Source organism: Schistocerca serialis, chromosome 6 (genome assembly GCF_023864345.2).
Source record: "Schistocerca serialis cubense isolate TAMUIC-IGC-003099 chromosome 6, iqSchSeri2.2, whole genome shotgun sequence".
Taxonomy (NCBI): Eukaryota; Metazoa; Arthropoda; class Insecta; order Orthoptera; family Acrididae; genus Schistocerca; species Schistocerca serialis.
In genome coordinates this window covers 361319330-361347255 of record NC_064643.1, presented here as the reverse complement: position 1 = coordinate 361347255, position 27926 = coordinate 361319330, and the positions used below count along the sequence as shown (strand labels likewise).

Genomic DNA, 27926 nt, shown 5'->3' with positions numbered 1-27926 from the left:
TAGATAACTAACTACGAATCATCTAATAATGTTACCGAAAATAATTGTATTCTTTTTGTTGGGACTTATTTTCCTTATTGTCTGCTTCAAGAAGCCTTAAAGATCAATAAAAATTAGTGACTATACCGATTAAGGTTAAAAATGGATAACAAGTGCATAAAGCTGAAATGTCATCGAGGCTGAGAGAGACGAAGACTAGATTGCCTGGTTCGTCTAAATTAATGTCACCTGATGTAAACAGACTGCCTCCGAGAAAGCTTTATAAGTGTGTTTCAAAGCATTCGACAATGTCGTCACAGAAGTCTGTGATAGGATACTGATCATGTATAGAAGATACCGAATTTCAAAGTGAATTTGAGGTAGCACATTTCGAAAATGACAAACATGCAGGCAAATAAAATGTAAAGAAGCAAGTGTAAGGTAAGGAACACTAATCAGAAAAAAAATCTTGAGTAAATTGTCTTTTAAGTAGTGACTTCCTAATCGAATGCCTAAGCAATAGAGTAGATACACACGGCGCATTCTGAACAGTAGACAAGTATCCAGTTTAGTTGATTACTGCACGTTGTCATTGCGAAATTACGGGAAGCTGGCTCAGCCAAGTATTCGGGCCAGTCGAGAAACAGCACTGCAGTCCACGACGACAGTTGATGAGTAGATAAGAGGCACGGTGCATACGCCACGGCCGCTTCAGTGCCTGAATCTCATGCTTAATATCATGCAAAACGAGCCCCGTACGCCGACTGGCTTAGCTTACATAAATCGTTCAGTATGCGATCGGAGCAGAACGTAACCAACAGCACTGCTTCCGCTGACACGAGAGCTTAGCTTTGCAGGCAGTAGGTTCCAAGGCAGTGCACTATTCAGGTATATGTTCAGATCAGCTGGCCATCGTTCAGTTTCTGGCGCAATTGAACCATCAGGAGGGGAAACCGCGGTTTGCACCACCATTTTGCATGGAGCAAGAAAGCCCTGGAGGTCGCCTCTTAATCTGACTGGATCTTCGACAAAGCAGTGATGTAGGACCAATAGGAAAGTTACAGATTTTGTACGCTATTTCGGTCACCACAGCTGAATGGCATCAAGAAAATCTTGAAGAGCAGAACATCTCATCATATAGAGTTGCTAGAGGGAGTTGAGTAGAGTACGTCACATAGTAATTTTTTAATTAATTATCTAATATTTCAATTCCTTTCACACAGGCAAAATAAGTAGTCATTGTGTTTTCTGGTAACTTAAACGGATATTGCGTACTGAATTCTTTCTTCACGTTGTAATATAGGGCAGTGGTTCTCAACCTAGTGGGTAGTTACACACTGGGAAATAGGTAAAATGAAATGTTCTACGGGGAACAAACAAGAAGGGATGTATTATAGATCAATTAGGTAAATCTGTCATCAGCTCGAAGCTTGTTCTGAACACAACTACACATCATCCTATCAGAGGAGGTGACTTTGCTGATTCCACTGCAGTGCCAGGGAAAATATCGTCATTAAGTGACTGTAAAAAGATACAGAATTTCTATTTAGTGTGATAAATAGCAGCACGTTCCTAATTGCGGAGAAATGTAAGTTAATACAATGAGTGAAAAGAAAAGTACCGTAGTGTTCGAATAGAGTGTGGCGGGCTGCTTGACGCAGTCACTTCGATTAAACATCTAGACGTAACGTTGCAGAGAGACATGAAATGCAACGAGAGAGTACGCAAGGCTGGTTGTAGGGAAGGTAAAAGTTCGAGTTCGGGTTATTAGAAGAATTCTAGGATATACTAGACCACCTATAAGGCAGATCGCGTATAGAAGACATGTGCGGCCTGCCCTTGAATACTGCTCGGTTGTTTGGGAACTCCAAATCTCGGATTAAAGGAAGACGCCGAAGCAATTCAGAGGAGTGCTGCTGGATTTTTTACCGGTAGGAAGTGGCAACAAAACATCAATTCAAGTTGGTGTGTAGAATGTGTGAGTCTGAAGACATACCATCTGACTTTCTGAAAAATATCATCTACAATACCGAAGACTGCAAGAGCTGACAAGTGCGAGAATTATCGCACAATCAGCTTAACCTTTCACGCATCCAAGTTGCTAACGAGAAAAATATACAGATGAACGGAAAAGAAAATTGAGGATGTGTTATATGACGATAAGTTTGGTTTCAGGGAAGGTAAAGGCACCAGAGAGGCAATCCTGACCTTGCTGTTGATATCGGAAGCAAGTCTAAAGAAAAATCAAGACACGTTCATAGGATCTGTCGACCTGGAAAAAGCACTCGACAATATAAAATGGTTGGAGCTATTCGAAATTCGGAGAAAAATAGGGGTAAGCTATAGGGAGAGACGGGCAATACACAGTATGTACAAGTGCCGAGAGGGAATAGTAAGTGTGGACGACCAAGAACGAAGTGCTCAGATTAAATAATGTGTAAATAACGGATGTAGTGTTTCGCCCCTACTGCTCGATCTGCACATCGAAGAAGCAATGATGAAAATAAAAGAAAGGTTCAGAAGTGGAATTAAAATTCAAGGTGGAAGGGTAGCAATGATAAGAATTGCTGATGACATTGCTATCCTCAGTGAAAGTGAAGAAGAATTACATGATCTGCTGAATGGAATGAACGGTCTAATGAGTGCAGAATATGGATTGAGAGTAAATCGAAGAGAGCCGAAAGGAATGAGAAGTAGCAGAAATGAGGGCAGCAAGAAACTTAACAACGGGACTGACAGTCACGAAGTAGATGTAGTTAAGAAATTCTGCTACCTAGGTAGCAAAATATCCAATGACGGACGGAGCAAGGAGGACACCAAAAGCAGACTAGTACCGGGAAAAGGGTATTCCTGACCATTAGAAGTCTACTAGTAATCAACAAACGCCTTAATTTGAGGAAGAAATTTCTGAGAACGTACGATTGAAGCCCAGCTTGTGTGGTAGTGAAACATGGACTATGGGAAAACGGGAAAAGAAGAAAATTGAAGGATTTGAGATGTGATGCTACCGATGAATGTTGAAAATTAAGTGGACTGATAAGGTAAGGAATGAGGGGGTTTAGCGCAGAATCGGAGATGTAAGGAGTATGTGGAAAACACTGACAAGGAGAAGCGACAGGAATTCTGTTAAGACATGAGGGAATGCGTTCCATGGTACTATTGGGAACTGTAGAAGGCAAAAAAGGAGAGGAAGACAGAGATTGGAATACATTCAGTAAAAAATTGAGGGCGTAGGTTGCAAGTGCTACTCTGAAATGAAGAGGTTGGCAGGCCGCATCAATGCGATCAAAAGACTGATGACTAAAAATAAATAAATGTGCTTAGTGGGAATCTGGCATGCGTGATAGACTGAAGAACGATTAATACTGCCACCAAATTACATCTCGCGTAATGGCCCTGAAGACAGGATAAGAGAAATCAGGGCTCTTACGGATGCTGATAAACAGCAGTTTTTGACTACCTCCATACGAAAGGACGGTGGAAGATTATAGTTTCGCGTCCCATCGATAGTGCAGTCACTAGAGACGGAACACAAGCTAGATTACGAAATGGTGAGGAATGACAGTGTCTTTTTCAAAGGAACCATCAAGGCAATTGCTTTGGAGCGAAAAATCACGAAAAATCTAAAAATAGATGCCCGGACGGGCATCTGAAGCGTCGTACTCCAGAATGCGAGTAAAGCCTGCTAACCACCGCACAGCCTCGCTCGGTCGCTCGAGTTACGAGTCGAACATGAAAGGGAGGTGACTAGCAATGGTACAAGGTGCCTTCCGCCATGCACATGATGGTGGCTTGCGGAGTGCGCAGTATATGTAGTACAGATGTAGATGCCGTTGCCTTCCACTTGACCAGTCATAGAGTGCCTCCAAACAAAGATACAATTTGGCTTGTTTCACATAACAAACATTGCTAGAGGCAAAAGAAATAATAAGTGACGATAACAATCCGAGGGTTGACCGGATATCGAAAGCGAGACATGTGTCACGGCAAATTAGTAAACGAAACGATTTGAAACAGTCATATCTACTATTGCTGTATCGATACACTGTAATATTTATACCTAAAAATATGCAGAAACGAGTATCTGGCTGTGATGCGATGAAAAGGAAGGCAGAACTGTTGAAACGAGTCAATGAACAACGTTATTCGAAGTTTGCGTATAGTCAGGGAACATATTACAATGGGCAGTTGCATGGCTCAGAGTGTTCTGTGGTTCGAAACAGCTACTAGTTCGCTTGTTTCTTAATGTTTTACCAGCCAGTTGTTACTTCGTCGAACGAGCGAAAATGGTGAACGATTTTTTCGTTTTTCGTTTTTTTTCCAAACCAGCGTGCCGCGTTGATTTCTTTCATGAAATAAGCATGCTTCATTTCGGATGGTCTCGAAATATAGGGAATATTTTAACAAAACAAGTTACTGTTGTTCGTTTTCTTGGCAAATTTGGCCTTTACCAACGAAGGCCTCTAGTTTAAGACGTTTCACTGTTCCAAGAACTGACAATGATACTTCACACGAGCAACAAAAGTTACTCTCACAAGTGTAATAAGCCAGCCCTTGCCACTGACTGTTTTGCTGGTTCAGATAAATCGACAAATAAATGTGTGGCCATTAAGACCATTTTCAATGAGTTAAAGAATATTTTCAGATCGTGAAATCTGAGACAAAGAGGAATTTCTTGAACTCTGTGATATCAACACACTGACAGTACGCTTTGATAAAACGGAAATGGCAAAGTCTCGGCAATAGATTGGATACATTGTTATTTGAAATAGCCTTAAAAGTAACGATACAATTCTCCATGACTTATTGATATTAAAGCATATTTTAGAACGATGTGAATTCACCAAAAGTAAAGAAAATATAAGAACAGAGTGTCAGACACAAGCAGTACCAACGGTCTCCGTGACTCATTACTTTTCAGTTTAATAAAACATCTACAAAACACTTTAAACAAAAAATTTTGCTGTAGGTATTTGTTGACATGTAAACTCGATGAAGGGTAATATTTACGAAAGGGTTGGGAACCACTGATTTTAGATCATGACTACTTGTTGCCGCAAACTTTAATTTTGCCATAAAAAAGTCTTATAACAATTTTTACTTACAAATGGTAGGTGAAATTTTAGATAATATCGAACATATGATCAGACACAAGCAACGCTATGGACGGAAAGTTGTCACATATTTGGCGGAAAAAATTGAAAGTAAGATTATAGAGATTCAGTCTGGTCATCGTAAAGAAAGTTCACTTAGAAATGACCGGAAATAGGTTGAAAAATTAGTTATTTTCACATTTCACGTGTTTAGTAAAAATACTGAAATTGATGTTACAGACATTCTGTGTAGACCACTTGCTTAGATATGTCTGAAATAAATTGAAAACTTAAATTCATTGTATATAGTACAGTGGCTTAGCCTGCGAGAGGTCACAGCTCAATCACCAATTACAGTATATTCCGCAACAAAGAAACGGAACGTTGTTTAGCAACATTGGTCTATATTTGGGGAATATTATAGTTTCCCCAATAATTTCTCGAATGTCATCGTTGAAACAGGCCTCCAACTGACGTTTTGGTAGACGTCGGGGATATCTGGTTTAGGTTAAGAGGCGGCAGCCAGTCAAACTACCGATATGGGCAGATCTGAGTTGCAGTTGACGCCAATGCATTTTCGTACTACCCCGGTAGTGGCATCTGAGCACAGCGATTGCAATTTACAGTGTTTCCACTCACATCTCTTGACCGTGAAATGGTTTTCCAAAAGAGGAATATCTTTATTTCAGAAATGAAAGTGAAGTCAACGTTCAACTAGTCCACGAGTTTCGAAAGCCTTGCTCATACCAGTAACACTGAAACATACAAAAACACGCATTTTAAGTGATTCAGTGGACAGCAAATGTGGAGAACTTGAATTGCAAACGCTGACGCATGATTATCCATAACATTCAGACAATAGGTACTACTTAGGTAGAAAATACATTTATCCATTCTGCACGTAATAGCTCACTTTCTAAGGTTTAACATTTTTCTTTATAGTATTTCTTTCTATATCGTACTATTATTACAAACATTGGGTAGAATCTTATACATTAAATTATATGATTCCTCTGGCACTTACTCAATAGATCAACTAGTCTTAGACATAGTGCATGACTAATAATATGACAACCAATTAACCATTTACGTAATATTCTCATTTTGCTTCCTCGCATGATTATAAATACACATTTTTCCGAGTTTCTAAATACTCATATTTCAGCGATAAGTTATTCTTACACGCATGCTGACGGTTGCTCACCCTCTAAACTGGATGACTGTACAATGAACACAGTCGAAAGTGTAGAGTAATAATTGTAGAGAACTAGAAACAACATTGTCTTTGAAATAGTGTGGTACTTTGTGTGTCCGTTGATAGTTTATTATATCTCTATGAACTCGACATAATGTAAAATGACTGTTAGGGTAACGCTGTTGACAGTTATTCCTCAACGATCTCCTCAGTTGTAGAGCACTATGGGGTGCGTTATCCAATTGTCAAAATTATCCCCTAGACATACTCTGTATGGAGCTAAATTCACTTTTCTGTATTATATACCAATTTACGGTGAACCAAAATACATAAAAATTTATAACCAGTCACTTTTTTTATGACTCAACGACGCAGGTTGGAGTATTACGCATCAGTCATCTACTCACGTAATGCTAATGTATCATAATGCTTAATTTCATGTGCTCGATGTGGTGTGCAACCCTCTGACAATGTTTGTAGTGGTCGCTACAACCCAGAATAACGTATACCCAAAAATCAACATTGATATTAAAATAAATTTGAATAGAATAGGCCTGATGATGGAAGTATAAGAGTCAGAAATGTGTCGTGGATTCGTAATTGAAGTTACTGGTTAAAGATTCCTGCGTATTCGAACAATATATATTACAGGCACGATTAGACCTAGCTTAACATGTTCATAACCAAAGTTTTCTTAACATTCAAGGAAAGAAAGGATAAATTTTGATGTCCAGTCAATACTGATGTCATTAGAGATGCAGAAATATATTTTTAGCTACTGTATGTGGGAAGGCTAGATTGGTGCCGAATTAAATTAACGGAATCATTTGAAATTTGTTTAGTCCAATATGTCATTCCGCTCTTATTACCATCAGACATATGTGGAGAATCATGGTAGTATAGTAACTTGTAGTTCATCTTCCTTCTAAATTTGAGTTCAGTATGTTAAAATACAGCTACAACAGAGGACCAAAACTGGAACCGCTACAGACGTAAATGAAGTTAGCTCGGCTGTTCCATGGTGTCACATCAAAGTAGCAGTAAAAATTCTGATGCAACCCAACTGCTTAACTACTGGTAACCAACACATGTTCAGAAAGCAGTAAATACAGGAAAAGTACTGGCCCTTTAAGGGTCATTAAGAGCAGATTGTAGGTAAGTAAATACCACGTAAGTATCCTATCTTTACCCAAATAACACATACTTTCTTAAGGGCTAGTCTCTGCGTTACTTATCCACATACAGCTGCTGCAGTTCCCATTAATAATTCGGCACAGTAACTTTGGAATACAAATGACTGTGCTTTAGGTTAGGCGAAACTCCGATATCCATAAAGAAAAACATGCAATCTCAGAATCCACTTATTAAAATGACTTAGAGATCAAATGTGAATGGCGATAATATTAAAATACTTTTCGTCAACTAACGAAATGATCGTAGTTAATTCCCGAAACTTACCATTCTCCAAGAAAGCAGGCCCCGTCATATAATACGACTACGAGTTACTGAGAGATGAAACCCGTGGTACAAAGGAAGTAAGTTTCTGATATTTAGTGAAATGTTTATCTGAAAGGCAGACTACATTCTCCAGGAAAACGAGCGTTTGTAGTAATTACTAGGTATAGAGAGATCCAAAATTAAATCGCCTGCATACTTGTATAGACATTAGTAACCGCCCTAGATGGTACTAGATTCAGATTCAGACTCCTCATTCGCAGAGCAACTCAGAGGCACCGTACAGTCCACAATACTCAAAAATCCCGATGTTCGGTAGTTTCCTGCGGTGACTTTAATTTGTACAGAGTCGACTAGGAACACTTCGTACACGGTACCGCTGGTAATTTACCTGTACTGTTTCATATTTATCGCTAATCTCTCGTGTGAGACAGGGCCACTCAACTAGGAATGGGCGCAGGTGACATCGGGTTACAGAAAAATTTAAATAATGGGTACTGTGAATTACTGACCAATAGCCGAAGCGTTCGTATGTTGCAGGTGCCTAGATCATATTCTAAGCTCCTACTTACTACGTTCCTGTAGGGGAAGGATCTTGTCCCAAAGAATCAGTGTGGTTACGGGAATCAGCACTCGCGCGAAAGACAAGTCACATGTTTCACCCATGGAATATACGCGTGAACAGGTGTGCTTCCTTGTCATAAGTTTCTCAAAGGCTTCGAACACTATACCACATTATTGACTAATACTCACTGTAAGATCTTACGAAGCAGCTTCACAAATACTCCTATGCAACTGGCTCTAAGAATATTGGAGTAGAAGAACCGAGTACGCTTCACAAACAGCGAATGTTCAACAGAAATGAAAGTAACATTGATTGTACCCCCTAGAAAGTCTTATACACTTCCAATTTATAACTTGTTTATTAGATACGTTTAGCAACACTGCCAGCTCTCTTGTCAGTGTATGATTATGAGAAATGACTAACAAAATAAACACCGTTTCCACTTGTTGTACTGAAAGTAGTGCTCTCTAAATGCTAAATAACACCTATCAGCAAGACAAAGAACCTGATAGAATCTGATTGTAAGATTACTGGTCAGCTTCTCGAGCTTGTTCCATAGTTTCAACACGTGGTGGTAATACTACAAAGTGATAGAAATGGAGCGAAAACGATAAACCAATAGTAGGGAAGGCCAATGGAAGACTTGTATTTGATGGGATAACACTGCAATTGAGTGTATCTATTAATAATCTTGTGCGGCCTGTTCCGTTGAAATCCAGCGTATGGAGTGCATAGGTCTGAATGTGACCAGAGAATGAATTCAAAGACGCACTGCTAGAACCATATTGGGCAGTGAAACGCCATACATTAGTGTAGCATTAGGGCACCTACGGAAGCATAAGGTCATTCTTGCCTCGCTGCACACAAGAACAGATGAGGATGGGAAGTGACAAATAAAAGTATAATTCACCCTCCGCCCTGCAGTGTACAGTAGCCTGAGTATGTATCTACATGCAAATGTCATTGGTAATACTCTAGTGCACTTGAAGTATGAGAGACACGAATCTGATCCTTCACTAATCCATACTGTAAGTCCTACGCTCCTCTGAAGCCTCTTCGTCAACTTTAGGTTCTGTGAATAATTTGAAGTTTCTAATAATGAGAAATGAGAAGTAGCGATCTGTATGTACTTTAAGACATTTTTTAAAACCAAGATCGCTTTCAAAACTGTTCTTTATTGACACCGGTTTTGATGGGTAAGACTGTCATCTTCAGATCCTTAAAAACTTTTTGGCTGTACGTCTTGTTCCATTGTGCATTCATTACTGATATCAAGGCCTGACAAACCTTTGTGGAATGTGCAATACACTGTCCACTAAAGCCGGCCGGAGTGGCCATGCGGTTCTACGCGCTACAGTCTGGAACCAAGCGACCGCAACGGTCGCAGGTTCGAATCCTGCCTCGGGCATGGATGTGTGTGATGTCCTTAGGTTAGTTAGGTTTAATTAGTTCTAAGTTCTAGGCGACTGATGACCTTAGAAGTTAAGTCGCATAGTGCTCAGAGCCATTTGAACCATTCGTCCACTAAATTTTTTAATGTGGTATGAGTAATGAACGCAAGGATGAAAATCTTACCTGTCGAAACTGGTCAGTAAATAATAGTTTTCAACGCGATTTCGGCTATAAAAATTTATTCTGCGATTAGTACTTGCTAATGAAGCATGAAAGTTAGTAACCTGAGGGTTGATATAAACATCACAGCGCTCTACTAGGCATGCTCCAATCAGAGGTGACATAACCTGGCCTACAATAACATCAGGATATCATATTTTCGCCTCTTTTAATATTCTACTTTAGAATGCTTCTAACTATTCTGTAAATTCATTTGTTTATTTTTTCAGTAATTCGGAATGTCCTTTAAGATATACAGTGATTGGCCATTCCCAATCTTATACAGGGTGATCCACTGATCGTGACAGAGCCAAATATCTCACGAAATAAGCGTCAAAGGAAAAAAAACTACAAGCCCGAAGCTTGTCTAGCTTGAAGGGGGAAACCAGATGGCGCTATGGTTGGCCCGCTAGATGACGCTGCCACAGGTCAAACGGACATCAACTGCGTTTTTTAAAATAGAATCCCCCATTTTTTATTACATATTCGTGCAGTACGTAAAGAAATATGAATGTTTTAGTTGGACCACTTTTTTCGCTTTGTGATAGATGGCGCTGTAATAGTCACAAACATATGGCTCACAATTTTAGACGAATAGTTGGTAACAGGTAGGTTTTTTAAATTAAAATACAGAACGTAGGTACGTTTGAACATTTTATTTCGGTTGTTCCAATGTGATAAATGTACCTTTGCGAACTCATCGTTTCTCATAACACATGCTGTTGCAGCGAGATTACCTGTAAATACCACATTAATACAATAAATGCTCAAAATGATGTCCGTCAACCTCAATGCATTTGGCAATACGTGTAACGACATTCCTCTCAAGAGCGAGTAGTTCGCCTTCCGTAATGTTCGCACATGTATTTACAATGCACTGACGCATGTTATCAGGCGTTGTCGGTGGGTCACGACAGCAAATATCCTTAAACTTTCGCCACAGAAAGAAATTCGGGGACGTCAGATTCGGTGAACGTGCGGGCCATGGTATGTATGGTGCTTCGACGACCAATCCACCTGTTATGAAATATGCTATTCAATACCGCTTCAACCGCACGCGAGCTATGTGCCGGACATCCATCATGTTGGAAGTACATCGCCATTCTGTCGTGCAGTGAAACATATTGTAGTAACATCGGTAGAACACTAAGTAGGAAATCAGCACACATTGCACCATTTAGATTGCCATCGATAAAATGGTGCCAGTTATCCTTTCTCCCATAATGCCGCACCATACATTAACCCGCCAAGGTCGTGATATTCCACTTGTCGCAGCCATCGTGGATTTTCCATTGCCCAATAGTATTATGCCGGTTTACGTTACCGCTGTTGGCAAATGTCGTTTCGTCGCTAAATAGAACGCGTACAAAAAATCTGTCATCGTCCCGTAATTTCTCTTGTGGCCAGCGGCAGAACTGTACACGACGTTGAAAGTCGTCGCCATGCAGTTTCTGGTGCATAGAAATATGGGACGGGTGCAATCGATGTTGATGTAGCATTCTCAACACCGACGTTTTGGAGATTCCCGATTCTCGCGCAGTTTGTCTGCTACTGATGTGCGGATTAGCCGCGACAGCAGCTAAGACACCTACTTGGGCATCATCATTTGTTGCAGGTCGTGATTGACGTTTCCCATGTTTCCCTAAATAACGTAACTATTCGGCGTACGGTCCGGACACTTGGATGATGTCGTCCAGGATACCGAGCAGCATACATAGCACACGTCCGTTGGGCATTTTGATCACAGTAGCCATACATTAACACGATATCGACCTTTTCCGCAATTGGTAAACGGTCCTTTTTAACACGGGTAAGGTATCACGAAGCAAATACCGTCCGCCTTGGCGGAATGTTACGTGATACCACGTACTTCTACGTTTGTGACTATTACAGCGCCATCTATCACAAAGCGAAAAAAGTGGTCCAATTGAAACATTCATATTTCTTTACGTACTACACGAATATGTAATAAAAAATGGGGATTCCTATTAAAAAAAAACGCAGTTGGTATCCGTTTGACCTATGGCAGCGCCATCCAGCTGGCCAACCATAGCGCGATCTGGTTTCGCCCTTCAAGCTAGACGAGTTTCGTTCTTTGTAGTTTTTTCGTTTGATGCTTATTTCGTGAGATGTTTGGCCCGGTCATTAGCAATGGAGCACCCTTTATACAGTGTTTCAAAAGGAAGCAGATCCACGCTAAATGATAGTGTGATTCACTACGGGGGGAAAACTTCGTATAAACACACGCTGTAACTGCTCTCTTACTCTCGCGTTACAGCTATTTGCAACTGTCAGGAATGAGAAGGGTGGAAGTTGTTGCTGTAACGTAAGAAAATTTGTGCCGGACCGGGACTCGAGGTTCCCGGGTTCGATTCCCGGCGGGGTCAGGGATTTTCTCTGCCTCGTGATGGCTGGGTGTTGTGTGCTGTCCTTAGGTTAGTTAGGTTTAAGTAGTTCTAAGTTCTAGGGGACTGATGACCATAGATGTTAAGTCCCATACTGCTCAGAGCCATTTTGAACCCGGGACTCGAACTCGGATTTCTCGCTTATCGCGAGTGGTCGCCTTAACAGTAGACTGTCCACGCACGCCTCGCGGATCGACCAAAACTTCCGCTTGTCGCTTTGTCACCAAAAGGTAGTAAATCTTTACGTAACAAGCTGAAGCCAAGTTATCCGCATTCAGTGAATTTATTTCGAAGTGATTTTCGGACTATGGCCCATCGTCAACAATATCTGTTCATCCAGGCATGCAAGGAAATAAACTTCGGTAAATTTTCAAGTCATGCGTTGCTAATCGGAACTGAGTAAAACCGGCAGTAGAGTTAGTTGATTGAATACTTATCCCTTACAAATGAGCGGGATTGTGCTTGTTGACGCGAAGTAGCATGACCACTGAAGGAAGACGGTCGTCAGGGCAGTCTGTCTCAAACGACAGGTGACACTGGCCGAAGTATCAGCGTTCATATAGTATGCTTGTAAATTTGTACCATTAACATCGTTTAATTGAGCAGGAAACACGGTACCAATTATGAAGACAAAAAATAATTCTGTTGTGCTGTGTAGTATTTACAGATTGCAACTACTCTTATTTGGCCAAAGACTTCACCAGCCGGCACTCTAAGCTGTCGCCGGCATAGACTCACCAGAGACGTTATAATTAAAACTTGGGCAAACAACCGATATCAGCTTCAGTTTGCCATTTTTTATGAAATTTGTAGAAAGGTAAAGAAAATTAAATGCAGCAAGTGATGATCTGTTTATATACTACTAAGGAGACTGCCTACAGTACCCTTGTCCGTCCCCTCCTAGAATACTGCCGCGCAGTGTGATCGAAAAAGTTCAATGAAAGGCAGCACGTTTTGTATTATCGCGAAATATGGGAGAAAGTGTCACAGAAATTATGCAGGATTTGGGATGGACATCATTAAAAGAAAGGCGTTTTTCGTTGCGACGGAATCTTCTCACGAAATTCCAATCACCAGCCTTCTCCTCCGAATGCGAAAATACTTTGTTGACACCTGCCTACATAGGGAGGAACGATCAACACGATAAAATAAGGGAAATCAGAACTCGTACGGAAAGATACAAGTGTACATTCTTTGGGCGGGCTATACGAGATTGGAATAACAGATAATTGTGAAGGTGTTTCGATGAACCCTCTGCCGGGCACTTAAATGTGATTTGCAGAGTATCCATTTACATGTAGATGTAGAAACAGCATCTCGGAAACAGCTGAGGATAAAGCACACATTCGCATAATATTTTCGGAATGGTAGATACTAACACATTTTAAATCATGTCTTTTTCTCCCTGAAGCACTCTTCATAAAATATCTGACCAAACAGAGAATGTCATTGATTGTTCATCATTTGTCAATGTTACTGCACCGAATATGACCCTTAAATTTCTACCAGAATTATTTTTACCCATCACAGAAGTTGTGTGTTTCACCATTTCACACCCTACACAGCCCATTCACATAAATAGGACCACCCCCTATGTTCAAAGTGCAATAACCATCCATAAACGGCAGATGGCAGCACTAGCAGTGGAGGTTATATAAAGTTTGTCAGGAGGCGCGAGAAAAATTCAAATGGTTCAAGTGGCTCTGAGCACTATGGGACTTAACTTCTGAGGTCATCAGTCCCCTAGAACTTAGAACTACTTAAACCTAACTAACCTAAGGACATCACACACATCCATTCCCGAGGCAGGATTCGAACCTGCGACTGTAGCGGTGGCGCGGTTCCAGACTGTAGCGCCTAGAACCACTGGGCCACTCCGGCCGGCAAGGCGCGAGAAATAGTGCAGTCGTCGTGGTAATGCGCAAACGGAGTGAGTTATCTGACTTCCAAAACTGTCTGATCATTCCCTTTGGGCCAAGGGCGTGCCGACGTCGTTAAAGTACACTCCTGGAAATTGAAATAAGAACACCGTGAATTCATTGTCCCAGGAAGGGGGAACTTTATTGACACATTCCTGGGGTCAGATACATCACATGATCACACTGACAGAACCACAGGCACATAGACACAGGCAACAGAGCATGCACAATGTCAGCACTAGTACAGTGTATATCCACCTTTCGCAGCAATGCAGGCTGCTATTCTCCCATGGAGACGATCGTAGAGATGCTGGATGTAGTCCTGTGGAACGGCTTGCCATGCCATTTCCACCTGGCACCTCAGTTGGACCAGCGTTCGTGCTGGACGTGCAGACCGCGTGAGACGACGCTTCATCCAGTCCCAAACATGCTCAATGGGGGACAGATCCGGAGATCTTGCTGGCCAGGGTAGTTGACTTACACCTTCTAGAGCACGTTGGGTGGCACGGGATACATGCGGACGTGCATTGTCCTGTTGGAACAGCAAGTTCCCTTGCCGGTCTAGGAATGGTAGAACGATGGGTTCGATGACGGTTTGGATGTACCGTGCACTATTCAGTGTCCCCTCGACGATCACCAGTGGTGTACGGCCAGTGTAGGAGATCGCTCCCCACACCATGATGCCGGGTGTTAGCCCTGTGTGCCTCGGTCGTATGCAGTCCTGATTGTGGCGCTCACCTGCACGGCGCCAAACACGCATACGACCATCATTGGCACCAAGGCAGAAGCGACTCTCATCGCTGAAGACGACACGTCTCCATTCGTCCCTCCATTCACGCCTGTCGCGACACCACTGGAGGCGGGCTGCACGATGTTGGGGCGTGAGCGGAAGACGGCCTAACGGTGTGCGGGACCGTAGCCCAGCTCCATGGAGACGGTTGCGAATGGTCCTCGCCGATACCCCAGGAGCAACAGTGTCCCTAATTTGCTGGGAAGTGGCGGTGCGGTCCCCTACGGCACTGCGTAGGATCCTACGGTCTTGGCGTGCATCCGTGCGTCGCTGCGGTCCGGTCCCAGGTCGACGGGCACGTGCACCTTCCGCCGACCACTGGCGACAACATCGATGTACTGTGGAGAACTCACGCCCCACGTGTTGAGCAATTCGGCGGTACGTCCACCCGGCCTCCCGCATGCCCACTATACGCCCTCGCCCAAAGTCCGTCAACTGCACATACGGTTCACCTCCACGCTGTCGCGGCATGCTACCAGTGTTAAAGACTGCGATGGAGCTCCGTATGCCACGGCAAACTGGCTGACACTGACGGCGGCGGTGCACAAATGCTGCGCAGCTAGCGCCATTCGACGGCCAACACCGCGGTTCCTGGCGTGTCCGCTGTGCCGTGCGTGTGATCATTGCTTGTACAGCCCTCTCGCAGTGTCCGGAGCAAGTATGGTGGGTCTGACACACCGGTGTCAATGTGTTCTTTTTTCCATTTCCAGGAGTGTATATAACACACGGCAAAATGGCCCTGTTCCAAACCGGAGACAAGGCAACCGTGGTGCACCACAGGCCATAAACGACAGTGGCGAACGACTGTTGCGAAGATGTGTACAGGCGAATATACGTGTATCTTTTGATCAACTGACCAAACAGATGATCCAAGCGGCTACCAGCAGTGTCTCCTCAAGGACTGTTCAGCGAACGGAGCTGCGTATGAGCCTCCGCGGTAGGTGCCTGTTTTATGGATCCATGCTGACTGTTGTTCATCGGCGACGAAGCCTAGAATTTGAACGCCAGTATCGCAACTAGACGTCCCCTGAGAGGCGATAGTTTCCATTTCAGATGTATCATGCTTTACGCTCCATTGGAAAGATGCCCGCTGTTGTATACAGTGTGAAACATCCTGCAACCAGGAGATAGCGTTATGGTCTGGGGAATATTTTTGTGGTATCCTCTTGGTGACCTCGTCATTCTGGAAGGCACACTGGATCAGCATAAGTATGTATATATCCTCGGTGACCGTGTCCACCCTCTACATGCAATTTGTTTTCCCTTGACACTAAGGCACCTACCAGCAGCAGAATGCACGTGTCACACAGCACACAGCTCGTGGTTAGAAGAGCGTTACGAGAAGTCATCAGACTCACCGGATATAAACCCAATCGAGAGTCTGTGGGTCCTCTTCGATCGGGCTCTTTGCGTCTGGGTTTCTCAAACGAGGAAAATAGCACAGCTGGCCACGGCAATGCAGTCGGCATGGCGCCATATCCCTTGCAGTACCCTCCACAACCCCATTGACTGTCCTCCAGCACCTCTCGCGCTGCAAAAGGTAGTCATTCAGGCTTTTGACAGGTGACTGGGCAGTGTATTATTAGGCAACCTCCGTTATTATTAATACAGAACACAGAATTGTTTTAATTTCCTTGCCGGCCGCGGTGGCCGTGCGGTTATGGCGCTGCAGTCCGGAACCGCGAGGCTGCTACGGTCGCAGGTTCGAATCCTGCCTCGGGCATGGGTGTGTGTGATGTCCTTAGGTTAGTTAGGTTTAAGTAGTTCTAAGTTCTAGGGGACTTATGACCTAAGATTTTGAGTCCCATAGTGCTCAGAGCCATTTAATTTCCTTCTCTCTATTTTGGTGGGCGAGCTACTCGTATTGCTTGTCACTTCCGTCTTACACTAGCCTTAAAATTTCGGTTCACAAATAATTATGGAAATATTAGTAACTGTCTTGACATTATTAAGGTATCGTCAGAAGTGATGAGAAGAGAAAGTTGTATGTCAACCGATTTGGGGACGGTGAATAGCCTGTAATGTCACTTGGACGATAGTTACTCGGCGTGAAATTGAGTAAAGTGTATGCATAAAATACACTCGGCATAAACTAATGACAACTTTTGAAGAGTAAGGATGCTCATCTACCTACGATGTACTGTAGTGTACTGAGTTGCATGTCATTTTCGTGCTTTTTACTTCATGGTTCCAAGTGATCAACATACGTTGATGAACCGCAACATACTGACCACCTCCTTAATAGGGGGGTTGGGCCACCTTTGACAAACACTATATCAGCGGTTCTGTGTGGCATGAATCTTGTAAGTCCTTGATAGGCTTCCGGAGCTATGTGACACCATAAGTCTACGCATAAGACACACAATTTCCGTCAATAAGAAGCCTGAGGCTTGTTGGCTGGGAGCTAGCGCTAGATAGCGTCTTTGATGAATTCTGTCGAGTTCAGATCAGTCGAATTTAGTGTTCAACGGACAAAGTGAATTCACTATAATGTTCTTCAAACCACTGAAGTCCTATTCTGGCCAAACGACACCAGCAGCTATCCTGGTGGAAGATGACCTCGCCATCAGACAAGACATCAAGAGTGGAGGTTCAAAAAATGGTTCAAATGGCTCTGAGCACTATGGGACTTAACATCTGTGGTCATCAGTCCCATAGAACTTAGAACTACTTAAACCTAACTAACCTAAGGACATCACACACATCCATGCCCGAGGCAGGATTCGAACCTGCGACCATAGCAGTCACGCGGTTCCGGACTGAGCGCCTAGAACCGAAGAGTGGAGGGATACAGGTGGTCCTCAGTAATGTTCACGTAGTCCGCCGCCACCATGGTGCCACTGATTACTACAACTGGTCCCAAAAAAGCTCAGGTGAATGTCCCCCCACAGCACTAGACTGTCCCCAACGGCCTTTATTCGTGGCGCAGTACATATTTCGAGCAGCCATTCGCTGGATGACCCCGTATCGAGACAGGGCCAGCAACCTGATATTACAAGATACGTGACTCATCCGACCGAGTAATACGTTTCCAAAAATCCATGGCCCAGTCTCTATGACCCTGTGCGCACAGCAGTTGTAAATGAAGACATCGTTGATCAACTTGTCCGCTGCGAAGACCTGTGTTCAAAAATGTGCGCTGAACGGTGAGCTTCGAAATACTAGTTCCCGCAGCAAAATTGCGCTCTGTCTTCATATCTCCCCCCCCCCCCCCCCCCTGCCTCACAGAGTGGTCAAAGCTCTAATTTCCGCGTTCTTCGATGAAACTCGGACGTGCAATACATTGTCGCTACTCATGGTTTCACTGTCCGAGCAGCTTTTCTGCTTCTGCGATACTCGTTCCAAAGCGCCGGTACACAACAGTCGCTTTATCTACATCTACATCTACCTGATTACTCTGCTATTCACAATAAAGTGCCTGGTAGGGGGTTAAATGAACCACCTTCAAGCTGTCTCTCTGCCGTTCCACACTCGAACGACACGCGGGAAAAACGAGCACTTAAATTTTTCTTTGCGAGCCCTGATTTCTCTTATTTTATCGTGATTATCATTTCTCCCTAAGTAGGTGTGTGCCAACAGAATGTCTTCGCAATCGGAGGAGAAAAGTGGTGATTGAAATTTCATGAGAAGATACCGTCGCAACGAAAAACACATTTGTTTTAATGATTGCCGCTCCAGGTCACGTATCATGTCTGTGACACTATCTCCCCTATTTCGCGATAATACAAAACGAGCTGCCCTTCTTTGTACTTTTCCGATGTCATCCGTCAGTCCCACCTGATGCGGATCCCACACCGCACAGCAATACTCCAGAATATGGCGGACAAGCGTGGTGTAAGCAGTCTCTTTAGCAGACCTGTTGCATCTTCTAAGAGTTCTGCCAATGAATCGCAGTCTTTGGTTTGCTCTACCCACAATATTATCTATGTGATCGTTTCAATTTAGGTTATGGGTAATTGTAATCCCTAAGTATTTAGCCGAATTTACAGCCTTCAGATTTGTGTGACTTATCGCGTAATCGAAATTTAGCTGATTTCTTTTAGTACTCATGTGAATAACTTCACACTGTTACTTATTCAGGGTCAATTGCCACTTTTCGCACCATACAGATATCTTATCCAAATCATTTTGTTAGCACACTGGACTCGCATTCGGGAGGACGACGGTTCAATCCCGTCTCCGGCCATCCTGATTTAGGTTTTCCGTGATTTCCCTAAATCGTTTCAGGCAAATGCCGGGATGGTTCCTTTGAAAGGGCACGGCCGATTTCCTTCCCAATCCTTCCCTAACCCGAGCTTGCGCTCCGTCTCTAATGACCTCGTTGTCGACGGGACGTTAAACACTAACCACCTCCACCAAATCATTTTGTAAGTCTTTTTGATCATCTGATGACTTTACAAGACGGTAAACGACAGCATCATCTGCAAACAATCTAAGACGGTTACTCAGATTGTCTCCTATGTCGTTAATATAGATCAGGACCAATAGAGGGCCTATAACACTTCCTTGCGGAACGCCGGATATTACTTCTGTTTTACTCGATGACTTTCCGTCTATTACTACGAACTGAGACCTTTCTTTCAGGAAATCACGAATCCAGTCGCACAACTGAGGCGGTACTCCGTAGGCACGCAGTTTGGTTAGAAGACGCTTGTGAGGAACGGTGTCGAAAGCCTTCTGGAAATCTAAAAATATAGGATCAATTTGACATCCCCTGCCGATAGCACTTATTACTTCATGAGTATAAAAAGCTCGTTGTGTTTCAGAAGAACGATATTTTCTGAATCCGTGCTCACTATGCGTCAATAAATTGTTTTCTTCGAGGTACTTCATAATGTTCGAATATAGTGTATGTTCCAAAAAGCTACTGCAAATCGACATTAGTGATATAGGCCTGTAATTCAGTGGATTACTCCTACTTCCCTTTTTGGGTATTGATGTGACTTCAGCAATTTTCCAGTCTTTGGGTACGGATCTTTCTGTGAGCGAGTGGTTGTATATAATTGCTAAATATGGAGCTATATTATCAGCACACTCTGAGAGGAAACTGACTGGTATACAATCTGGACCGGAGGCCTTGCCTTTATTAAGTGCTCTAAGCTGCTTTGTTGCACAGAGGGTATCTACTTCTATGTTTCTCATCTTGGCAGTTGTTCTTGATTGGAATTCAGGAATACTTTTTTCATCTTCTTTGCTGAAGGAGTTTCGAAAAACCGTGTTTAATAACTCTACTGTAGTGGCACTGTCATCAGTGACTTCACCGTTGTTATCGCGCAGTGAAGGTATTGATTGTGTCTTGCCACCGGTGCGCTGTATGTATGGCCAGAATCAGTATATTTCCCAAGTTGTGGCCCGTATGGTCCTTAGAATGTTTCCCCACTCGTCTCTGCTCCGTTTAAATGCTTTGAAAGTAGTGTCACGTACACGCAACACCACCAGACGGGATTCTACATCACGGTAGGTAGTTGCCTTAATGTTTTGACGCATCAGTGTATGATGGTAGCTCCTCATATCTGGAAGTGTTTGATGGCTCAGAGGATTCTGTTTAACTATCATACTACTACATACAGATCACCTGTCTCGGTTGCCGCCCTATAAATATAACAGGAATCAAAAATAAAGTACGGCACCACGAATATAGCGTGCGCCACGTCAGAAGGTTTCCAAGTTCGTACTTGTTCTGCGCATCTCCCTCCATGTACCCCGGCAGCTCAAGAGACTGAATCTCCTTCCAGGAGCACCGCTGGACGGCGATAACTATTCACCTCCAGGCTGCACCATAGTAATACGTCAGCGGCAATATATTTCCATTCGTTGTTACCACAGCAACTATGTAACACAATGTGGAATGTGTCTTCCGCTTTTCCTACAGTATTATCTGCTTACAGACAACTTGGCAACACTCAATATTCCGTTAACATCAGTGTTACATCAGTAATTCAGCATCAACATTTTGTGTGATGGGTAATGTTCCAAAGAAACTTAAGGTGCTCTTCCCGGTGACGCCGCAAAGAAAGTAAAGCCCAATTAGACAGTGGAAACTATCAGTACCTTTTGAGAATATTTCTCGCGGAGAAAATCAGTGGTCCAGGTAATATACTTTAAAAATGGACTAATAACAGTCTTGGCTGCAATGCTAACCGGTTTCGGTCAGAATGTGACCATCTTCAGACCATGTATACCATGATGGTAGGCGGTGGCAGTGAACGGAGTAAATGTCGCACGTTTATTAAAATGAACATCCGTAGGTTGGAACTTAAATAGTGGCAACACTGCTGTGGAGACCCTATGCAAAGGAATCTACTATTGTCGCTGATAGCACACGTTGTTGACATACCTACCTTACCTCCGAAAAAATGGACTCGCTTGTCCCACGTCACCGGCGTGCGCCCAATCAGGGAAACACAGTCACTTGTGAGCGAGCGGTCTAACATAACGGTGTCACTATGTTTTGAAACAGGAACAACGGAGTTGGATCAAGATTGAATGTGCCAGAGGTTGTACAGCACAACAGTGTCATCAAGGTCTTCAGGAGCCGTGCGATGAATCGGTATTGGCGTACAGAACAGTGGCACGTCGTGTAAAATCCTTCAACGAATGTCGGCAAACTGTGGCAGACTTGCGTCGGGCAGGTCGTCCTAGCGTCTCTGAAGAAGTACATGCTGTTGCCGCGGTTGTGGACAGGGCTTCGCATCCTGAAGAAACGCCTGGGCATGCGAAAAATTGCATCACGATGGATTCCGCATGACTTGACGGAAATGCAGAAATGGATGCGACACGACGCTGCTCAGACGCACTTGGAGCGCTATGAGCGCGAAGGAGAGGCTTTCTTATGTCGTATTGTAACACTGGATGAGACATGGGCCACATCGTACGAGCTAAAACTGAAAAGCCAATCCAATGAATGGCGTCATTATGGGTCGCCGTGAAAGTCTAAAGTGCGTCAGAGCCCCAGTATGGTGAAAGTTATGGTTATTCTCATGTACGACTGTGATGGTGTTACCCTAATGCATTACGTTCCTCCAAGGCAGACCGTCAATGCACAGTATTACTGTTGGTTTTTGTAGCACCACCTGCGACCAACTTTGCGAAAGAAGCGGCAACACTTTCTGCGCAATCCACTCATCATTTCGCACGAATGCGCGGGCGCATACAGCGCAAGCTGTGGCTGCTCTCTTCAGTCGATGGGACTGGGAGGTACTGTACCATCCACCATACTGCCCGGACTTAAGTCCTTGTGACGTTGATTTTATTCCGAAGATGAAGGAACCACTTCATGGCATTCGCTTCAGAACTGTTCCAGAGATTCGACAGGCAGTAGACCGCTCCATTTGCAGCATCAACAGAACAGGCTCTGCTAACAGTACACTAGCCTTTCACATCGCTGACAACGGGTTCTATGCAACGCTGGTGACTAATTTGAAGGACACTAACAGGTGCAAACATGTAACTCTTTTGTATCGGATTTTTTTTTTTTTTGTCTGTCTTCTAAGCGGTTTGATGCAGCCAGACACGAATTCCTCTGCCGTGTCAACCTCTTTATCTCAGAGCAGCACTTGCCACCTACGTCCTTGTTTATTTGCTATGTGTATTCCAATCTCTGTCTTCCTCTGTAGTTTATACCCTCTGCAGCTCCCTCTAGAACCATGGAAGATATTTTATGAAATCTTAACAGATGTAAGACCTTCCTGTCCCTTCTTCTTGTCACACTCCTTTCTTCGCGGAATCCCTGGAGAACCTCCTCATTCCTTACCTTATAAGTCCACCTAATTTTCAACATTCTTCTGTAGCATCACGTCTCAAATGCTTCGACTATCTTCTTCTCCGCTTTTCCCACAGTCCATGTTTCACTACAATACAATGCTGTGCTCCAAACGTACATTCTCAGAAATTTCTTCCTCAAATTAAGGACAATCTTCGACACCAGTAGACTTCTGTTGGACAGGAATGTCTCTTTGGCCAGTGCTAGCCTGCTTTCCATGTCCTCCTTGTTCCCACCGTCACGAGTTATTTTGCTAGCTAGTAGCAGAATTCTTTAACTTCATCTACTTGGCGATTAGCGTTTCACTGTTCACATTTCTGCTATTTCTCATTACTTTCGTCTTTGTTCGATTTACTCTCAACCTATGTTCTGTATTCATTAAACTGTTCATTCCATTCAGTAGATCCTGTATTTCTTCTTCACTTTCACTCAGGATTGCAATGTCACCGGCGAATCTTATCATTCTTAGCCTTTCACCTTGAATTTTAATTCCATTTCTGAAACTTTCTTTTTTTTTTTCATCATTGTTTCTTCGATGTATAGACTGAACAATAGGGACGAAAGACTACATCCCATTTTAATCCGAGCACTTCGTTCTTTTTGTTCACCCCTTATTGCTCTCTTGGTTCTTGCACATATTGTATGTTTTTCCCTATTCTTTTCCTATAGTTAACCCTATTTTATTCACAATTTCGAACAACTATTACCATTTTTCACTGTCCAACGCTGTTTCCAGGTCGACAAATCCTATGAATATATTTTGATTTTTGTTAAGTCTTGTATCCACCAGCTGCAACGTCAGAACTGCCTCTCTGGTACCTTTACCTTTTCTGAAGTCAAACTGATCGTCATCTAACTGATCCTCATTTTTCTTTTCCATTCTTTTATATATTACTCTTGTTAGCATCTCTCATGCCTGAGCACTTGAAGGCTCTTGCAGTCTTCGGAACAATGCGGATGACGTTTTTCCGAAAGTCAGAAGGTATACCTCCAGTCTCATACATTTTACATACCAACGTTAGAGGTCACTTTCTTGCCACAACCCTCAATGATTTTAGAAATCCTAATGGAATTTTATCTATCCCTTCTGCGTTATTCGATCTTAAGTCTTCCAAATGTCTTTTAAATTCTGATTCTAATACTGGGTTCCCTATCTGTTCTATATCGACTGCTATTTGTTCTATCACGTCATTCAATAAGTCTTCCCCCTCATGGAAGCCCTTAATGTACTCTATCCACCTATCTGCTCTCTCCTCTGCATTTAACAGTAAAATTCCCATTGCGCTCTTAATGTTACCACCTTTGCTTTTAATTTCATCGAAGGCTGTTTTGACGATTCTGTAAGATGAGTCAGTCATTCCGACAGTCATTTCTTTTCGATTTCTTCAAAATTTTCATGCAGCCATTTCGCCCTTGCTTCCCTGCACTTGCCATTTATCTCATTCCTAAGTGATCTGTATATCCGTATTCCTGAATTTCCCTGAACTTCTTGTTCTTCCTTCTTTCATCGATTAACTGAAGTATTTTTTCTGTAACCCATGGTTACTTCGCAATTATCTTCTTTGTAACTATGTTTTTCTTTCCAACTTCTGTGACTGTTTTTTTTTTAGAGATGTCCATTCATCTTCAACTGAAATTCCTACTGAGCTGTTCCTTATCGCAGTGTCTATAGCCTCAAAGAACTTCACCGCGCGGGGTAGCCGCTTCTTGTCACTGTCCGTGCGGCTTTCCCCGTCGGAGGTTCAAGTCCTCCCTCGGGCATGGGTGTGTGTGTCATCCTCAGCATAAGTTAGTTTAAGTTAGATTAAGTAGTGCGTAAGCTTAGGGACCGATGACCTCAGCAGTTTGGTACCATCAGTCCTTACCACAAATTTCCAATTTTTTTCAAATAACTTCAAGCAAATCTCTTCAGTCCGTAGTTCTTCCACATCCCACTTCTTTGCGCACTGATTCTTCCTGACTAGTCTCTCAAATTTTAGCCTACACTTCATCACCACTATATCCGCTCCCGGAAATGCCTGACAACCACCATCTGATTTCGTAATCTCTGTCTGACCAATATGTAATCTAACTGAAATCTTCCAGTATCTTCCGACCTTTTCCAAGTACACCTCCTTGTGATTCTTGAACAGAGTATTCGCTATTACTAGCTGAACTTTCTTGCAAAGCTCAATTATTCTTTCTCCGCTCTCATACCTAGTACCAATCCCATATACTCCCGTAAACCTTTCTTCTACGCCTCCCACCACAATAGCACAATAGCACAATAGCAATGACTATTAGATTTTCGTCTCCCATTACGTACTTCTTGTTGAAGTACCGGTCCAATATCCTCACATACTTTCTCTATCTCTTCATCTTCGGCTTGCGACGTCGGCATATATACCTGATATCTCGTTTCTGGTGTTGGTTTGCTGTCGATTCTGATGAGAATAGCCCTATTACTGAACTGTTCACAATAGCTCACCCTCTGCCCTACCTTCCTATTCGTAACGAATCCTACTCAGCTTATACCGTTTCCTGCTACTGCTGATATTACCCTTGCTCCACTGACCAGAAATATTCGCCTTATTTCCGTTTGACTTCGCTGACCCCCACTATATCTAGATTTAACCTTCGTATATCCCTTGTCAGATTTTCTACCTTCCCTACCACATTCAAACTTCTGTTATTCCACGCGCTGACGCGTAGAACGTTATCCTTTCGTTGGTTACTCTATATTTTCCTCATGGTCACCTCCCCTTGGCAGTCCCCTCTCGGAGATCCGAATGAGGGACTATTCCGGAATCTTTTGTCAACGGAGAGATCATCGTGGCACTTTCTCAAGCACAGGGCACATGTCCTGTGGCTACAAATTACGTGTCTTTAATGCAGTGGTTTCCATTGCCTTCTGCATCCTGATGCCGTTGATCATTGTCGATTCTTCCGCCTATTGTGGCAGTTTCCCACACCAAGAACAAGAGAGTGCCTTGACGGTCTGTCAGCTCGTCCGAGCTCTTTGAGAAGGCCGTTGGCAGAATGAGGGTGACTTATTATGCCTGAAGTCTTCGACTGATATAGCTGATGATGTTTATTCAAAATTTAAACGGTGCTGGGGTTCGAACCATGGACCAAGGGTATTTTGAATACTAAACAAAACGCTACCCGTAAACCACGAGTGCTTCCCCTGAATGTCTACTTACACACAAAACACTGTAGGGGCTAAGTAGCTGGCTGCTCCACGTCCCAAGGGAGGACAAGATTTCCAGTAAGTAGGCTGGCGTCGGACGGCAGCTCACGGTATGACACCAGGAAATCTTCTGTTTACGTAACCACAAAAGCGGTCAGCGTAACTGTCCAGAGAGTTCGTTTGTGCAGAAATGGCTCGCAGTAGACGTGCGCCTGCTTAAATACTGTTGAGGCGCCAAGATACGGAAGGATCTATTTTTGTTTACTTGACATTTCGGAAGCGCGTCCACGCTTACTGCGCCCCTTTGTAGCGGTACTACAGCTGCCTGCCTGCTAGGTAAGCGCTCAGAATTGTCGTGGTGGTGTTCGCCTATGTAGCCCCTGCGGCTTCAGGCATAGTCCACTTGCGATGCATTGCTGCTATGCTGGAGGACTATGAGCCCCGACATAGCAGAAGTGACTTTCACACACGTGTCAGGCCAGAAGCCACTACCTTGACACAATTTTCTGAGATGCATGCATTCAGTACCAATGCAGCTCATCAGAGTGATGTGAGGACATTCGAGGCTCAATGACTGCACCCGAAGTTCCATGGTTTATCCAGTTCAGGAGACACTTTCCAGCATGATAATGCTCACTTTTGCAGTTGTGGTTAAGTCTCATTTCAAAATTTCATTCCGTTATCTTGTCATTAAAAAGAGGAAACTGCTGATATCTTCAGGATTACAGCTACGCAACAAGACACAGAGTAATAGCTTACATGGAAATGGAGGGAGTTGTAGAGGAAAAACATAGTACAGAGAGACAAGGATTGGGAGATACGGGACAAACAATTCAGGATGTTAGGTGCAAATGCTACTGTGCGATGAAGATAATAGCATAAGAGACAAAATCATGCCTAGCCGCATCGAAACAGTCGCAAAACTGCTAAAACCCGATAATGCATTTCGTTGTGTTTATTGAAGGAAATTCGTAATATCTCGATGTGAAATTTAACAGTCATCAAGGAAGATGATATTGTGCTGTTAAAGACTAAGAGAAGTAATGTTATATTATAACTGCACTCGTGGACATGACGTTCATTACCTGCAGAGACTAACAAACTCATAGACAAATATCTTATTGCTACTTAAAATACAATTGATGAAATGTCCCGTATTGTAAAGTGGATTGATTATCAATAGTTATTGTGAACATAGTGCTCCAGAAGTTAAGCTCTTGCAGCTGTAAGGACAAGTGTGGTACCTTTTTACTCAATAAGGCTGTCGAAACTACAGGAGATCACTTAATAAAAGCAAGTCTTCCGTTCCAGATTGTACACAAGTTGGGTTCCTTTCAGAGTATGCTCATGTAATAGTTCCATTGTTAACAATCATATACAACCGCTCGCTCGACGAAAGATCCATACCCAAAATTTGGAAAGATCCACAGGTCACATCAACATTCAAGAAAGGCAATAGGAGTAATACACTAAATTAAAGGCCCGTATCATTAACGTCGATTTGCAGCAGGATTTTGGAACCTATATTCTGTTCGAACATTATGAATTACCTCGAAGAGACACAGTCAACATGGGCTTAGAAAACATCGCTCGTGAAACACAACTAGCTCTTTGCTCACACGAAGTGCTGAGTGCTATTGACAAGGGGTTTCAAATTGATTCCGTATTTCTGTATTTCCGGAAGGCTTTTGACACTGTACCACAAAAGCGGCTTGTAGTGAAATTGTGTGCTTATGGAATATCGCCTCAGTTTGTTTTCTGTCAGAGAGGCCACAGTTCGTAGTAATTGACAGAAGGTAATCGAGAAAAACAGAAGTGATTTCTTGCGTTCGCCAGGGTAGTGTTATAGTTCTTCTGCTCTTCCTTACCTTTACAAAAGATTTAGGAGACAATCTGAGCAGCTGTCGTTTATCGTTTAGTAAAGCTTTCAGAAGGTCAAAACCAATTGCAAAACGATTTAGATAATATATCTGTATGGCGCGA

The 27926-nt window shown here is 43.1% G+C and overlaps 1 protein-coding gene across 1 annotated transcript in view; it reads left to right on the top strand.

Annotated features, from left to right (window-relative positions):
• Window positions 1-27926, top strand: part of LOC126484872 (neuronal acetylcholine receptor subunit alpha-7-like) — a 330385-nt gene that overhangs the window by 104521 nt on the left and 197938 nt on the right. The gene's annotated exons all lie outside the window — the stretch shown is intronic.